Consider the following 5,148-nt stretch of genomic DNA (forward strand, 5'->3'; position numbering starts at 1 on the left):
CTCCGCAATGTACATCAAATTGTCATTGTAATTTACAACTGTAAGTTTTATTAAACAGGCCCCAGGTTATTATGACTTGTCAAATCCGCGGGACTTCTTTTATGGCGTGTTACTCTCTTCTTTCTCTTTTCTCTTCTTTTTTCCAAGAACTCTCAAAATAAGATGTAAGGTACCAAAACCGGTACGAGTAGTTTTAAAAATAATTATTAAAAACACTAAAATGTGTGATAGAGAGACGATCTGCCGAAGAAACCCATACCAAAAATGCAATGTCAGTTTGACAGCTGTCAAGAGTGTAAATGTCAAAATGGCTAAATCTCGTAGAGTCGTTTATATATGGACGTTTATGTGAACTAGAGTATATCGTTGTTAATAATAAAGATTTTAGCCTATATCTGTGTGGTTTTATTGTTAATCTTATCAAATTATCATAATATGCTCGTTCATTTCATGAAATGGTCAAATTTCATGAAATATAATATCATTCGTTGGCCACATCACGATGTAGTTTGGCCAGATCAATGCACACAAAACCGTTAACGATATGAGCAACTAAATGCATGATTACTTCATGATATGGCCAAACGTTGGCAATCATATCGTAAAATTAGTAACATTATCCACCGGTAGTGGCGCTGGTGTCGATTATATTTAAAACTTGATTGATATTATAATCGATGAATCAATGTTATTGTTCAATTCTCCATATCGAATAGGTACATAATTTTGAACCTAAGAAATGAATCGACTATTCGCATTTTTATTACACCACATAGCATGGACACCGCCTACATTAACGATATGGCCAAACGTTGATTGATATACTTATCAGACTTTTGTTTAACAACGTTGTCAACAACATAACGCCAGAGGAACTAGTGTTGTTGGGCGTCAACTCTCCACTCGACAACAGTTAATGCTCAACTGACGATGCTCTAAACAACAAGCCGCGCGAAATGTTGCGCTTGAGCTGGCAACGTCGCGCGTTGTTGTGCGACGTTGCCATACTTGTTGAGCGTTGCGGACCAATGTTTTATTTGGACGTTCTTAAATTTGATTCGAATATTTGTTTAGGTATTTTCTTATTTACTCACTTGTATATTTACTAATGTATCTATTTACTAAATCTTCTTAACTATTATTGAAACATAAAATTAAAAGATAATAAATTACAGATATTTATTGAGTGGAATGGAACGTTAAAAAAGTCTACATTGTCTATTCTAATGGTCTCGGGTTCGAATCCCGGTGGGGACATATCGAGCCCGGGTTTGGTTAGAACATTGCAGACTGATCACCCGACAGTTACGATGCCTTCCGAAAGGCACGTTAAGCCGTTGGTCCCGGTTACTATTTACCGATTTAAGTACGTAGTCGTTACATGGGGCCTTTGGCGGCTCGTCAAAATCCCTGACACCACACGATAGAAGAATAATTTTGTACGGCTGTTTTCTTTACAGCAGGGTCTGCATGACACCCGCGCCGCGCGCTTCGCGAATTACGTCGAGGGCTTCAATCAATAAACGCAGCGAATGCTATCTACGTAGATACATGTCAAACGGCTATTGGTCGAAGCTCTCGATACAATTCGCGCCGCATGCGGTGCGGTTGTCATGCCGCGAGCGCTGGTTGTGTGAAAATAAAAAAATATAAGAAACAACCTCTAGGTTTTATTTACTGAATAAGTTTATACACTTGAGTAATATTCTCCATTTAATGACAGACTTTTCAGTTTACGCTCCTCAAAAAAAAATATTGACGTCGCTGTACAACGTTAGGTATCTTCGTTTAACATCATATTTTTTTTTTGTTAAATGACAATGGGCACATTTGTATGAAACTTGGTCCAAGAACCTCCACTGATGAGACTTATAATATATGTAATGAAAGCTTATGCTTTCCCTATGATTCTGGCAAAGTTGTATCAGATTCTGTCCCGGGGTTCTTTTTTTACGGCCATGTTTGTCCTGGCTAAAAATGTGATAAAATGCAAAGGGGGACTAAAATCGACTCAAGATTTATTGCTGAATAACTAAGTCTACATAAGTAATTATGTCTCATAATGTATATCATTTTAAAGAGGATTTTTTCCAGGATCCGAAACATAAAAAAAAAACGAAAAAATTATAGTCAAAGCGAATTATAGTCAACTTGCTTTCGTTACATATAAGTCTCGTCAGTGGAGGTTTTTGGACCAGATTCGCCCATTCTTCTTTGCCCCAAGAAGGAGCAGGCAAAGGAACATAGCCATACAGCCTGGTCAAATGAAACTTCATAGATAACAGATATATGCATCTATTATCTTTGTTTTTGGGTATAAATGATGACCCTTGTTATTACACCCCAGCACAACACATCTTCCACCCATTATTATTCTGATCAAAATAAAGAGAAGCAACATAGGTAGCAACATATTTCTATACATAATCTGTTCCAAATGTCAAGCAACTATTATTTTTAAATGCCTCTGTCATTAGATTATATTACACCAAACAATGGTTAAACGTATACAACGCCATCTGTATATTTTTTGGAGAAACGTGGCGGGAAAAGTCCTTCTTTCCAAGAACTTAATCTAGTAACTGTGGCGTGTCTATGAACGACGCGCAGTATTTCAAGATTGGGTCGTATGTCATGTCCGGAGGGCAATGTATGGTGTTGATGGAGTGCCCCGATGCCAGCAGACAGCTGATCAGGCAGATGATGAAGAAGAGGAGCGCTCGACACATCGTGACCTGTAGAAATAAATGTTAAATACAGCTACAGTCATGAGCAATATAATGTACCCACTTTAGGACTCTGTCGCACTGACATATTTGACATTTAGTGAGACTTACAGTTCAATTTGTCAAAAAAGTTTATGTGACATGGTACCAAAGTGTATACATATTAATGCTCGTGACCGTACAGCGGCCACCGTCCGGAGTGGCTTACGATCCGGAGGCCCCGGGTGGAGTTATGTCACAAAATCACTCTGTGACCCCTAGTTTGGTTAGGACATTACAAGATCACCTGATTGTCCGAAAGTAAGGTGATCCGTGCTTCGGAAGGCACGTTAAGCCGTTGGTCCCGGTTACTAGTTACTGATGTAAGTAGGTAGTTTTACACGAGTCATGTCAGGGGCCTTTGGCGGCTCAATAATAACCCTGACACCAGAAAAAAAGAAGAATAATGCAGCTACACACACAGTTTAGGTTGAATGTGTTAGAAATCAAACTTATACGATTTTAGAATCACTGTTAACTTTCAAGAGGTTTTAGAACTAGCACAGAACCAATATATCAAAAAAAAAATAAGCGAGTTGGGTGCTTCGCTCATCAACAACAGATGGCGTTAGTGTAGCGGTGTTCGAAATTATTATTTTTGTCATATTAAACTAAATGAGCTCTACACCTTTTTACCACTAATTGAAGGTCTCGAGAACCTAAAAACAATAAAAAATATTATAAATCCTTCCTATTTCTTCAGGTTTACTCTGGGTCTCAAGTTGTTGACAACATCCAACAAATTATTATTTTTTACTTTTTAATACACAAAAATGGCAATACTTTTTTCTCCCTTCTACGATCAACGAACTGTAAATACCGTAAAGTAATTGTGTGTGCCTAATTAAATAATATAGCGTGGTCAACTCAAAGTCGCTGTATTTTTTACCATCCTCTACACACCAGGCAGAGCACAACAATATCTGTATGCGATATTACGTCCTCTTTTTGTTACAAATTAATAAACATTTACAAAACTAGTTTCTAATAATCTAAATATATAAAAGGAGAAACTGACTGACTGACATATCAACGCACAGCCTAAACGGCTAAACGTAGGCACTTGAAATTTGGAAGGGACTTAGCTTAGGTATCGTAGAGGTGCACTAAGAAAGGAATTCCCGAAATTCCCACGGGAACGGGAATTAGCGGGAAAATCCGTTCACGCGGACGAAGTCGCGGGCAAAAGCTAGTAAGTAATAAAAATAACATTTAAATAAGAAGTTGACAATAACTTCAGACCCAGAGTAAACCTGAAGAAAAAAGAAAAGATTGATAAGTAATATTTTTTATTGTTTGTAGGTTCTCTAGACCTTCAAGTAGTGGCAAAAAGGTGTAGAGATCATTTAGCTTAGTTTATCTATGACAAAAATAATAATTTCGATCACCGAATGGCATGACTACACTTGCGCCATCTATTGTCGAGCTTGGGTCCCAATACTCTTAAAATAAATCGCACATCTAAGTCTTTATAGTCATAAATGTAATTTTTTAAATTTTACAGTAGAGCGCTTTAAGGATTTTTGTGTTGCCATATCTACGTTAATTACTAAGTTAACTCAATTTCAGATTTTTTGACATTTATGACTTTTAAGAACTAGATGTGCAAAATGTTTATTGAAGCAACCTACCTTTATCCACGGAAGCAACTGTCCTAATGGTCACTAAACATTATAATTTATAAATGAAAAGCTTACGAGGAAAATGAAGCAGTGAGGTATGGAAGAGGCAAAATTAAATGTGACACAGTGAACGTAATGATGTGGTTTTATTTTTTTAATAACTGACTAACGTTTACAGGATGTTTACAAAAAGTAAGTGACACAGAATTTATTCTAGAGCAGCTCACAATCCGGAGATTCCTGGTTCAAATCCCGATGGAGAATCAATTACAAAAATCAGTTTCCGATTCCTAGTTAGTTTAAGACATTATAGGCTGATTACCTCATTGTCCGGAAGGAAGATGGTCCATGCTTCGGAAGGCACAAATAATACTACTTTGGCGGCTCAATAAAAACCCTGACACCACGGTTGACGAGGTTCGTCATCCGTCTCACAACACACACGATAGAAGAAGACAGACTTGATATTTTAATACGGTTATACCACACACGCTCGTCCTGCACATTCCATTAGGAATTAAAGGCGTGAATAAATGTAAAAAGGTTATAATGTACAGCGCCATCTAACGTTACGTTGTGGAAATTCTAAGTTGCCATTATGCTGCTTTAGTTACTCTTATAAAGCTATAGAGGGCGCTGCCTGTTGTGAACTGATAATAAAAATACTTTTTGTTTTTTGCCTTTTAGGGTGAACAGATAGGAAAGGCTGCTTTTTTTTCAGATTGTTCTTTCTTGTACTTACTTGCCTAAAGTTAATAAAG

General features: G+C 37.2%; 1 long non-coding RNA gene across 1 annotated transcript; it reads right to left on the reverse strand.

The window, feature by feature from the left end:
* Positions 1 to 1,654: 1,654 nt before the first annotated feature.
* On the reverse strand, positions 1,655 to 4,519 carry LOC126378569 (uncharacterized). Its single transcript, XR_007568092.1, has 2 exons — positions 4,397 to 4,519; positions 1,655 to 2,735 (listed from the first exon to the last, which is right to left on the reverse strand). It is a non-coding gene; the product is annotated as an uncharacterized LOC126378569 (long non-coding RNA).
* Positions 4,520 to 5,148: the final 629 nt, after the last annotated feature.

Source organism: Pectinophora gossypiella, chromosome 26 (assembly GCF_024362695.1).
Source record: "Pectinophora gossypiella chromosome 26, ilPecGoss1.1, whole genome shotgun sequence".
Classification (NCBI taxonomy): domain Eukaryota; kingdom Metazoa; phylum Arthropoda; class Insecta; order Lepidoptera; family Gelechiidae; genus Pectinophora; species Pectinophora gossypiella.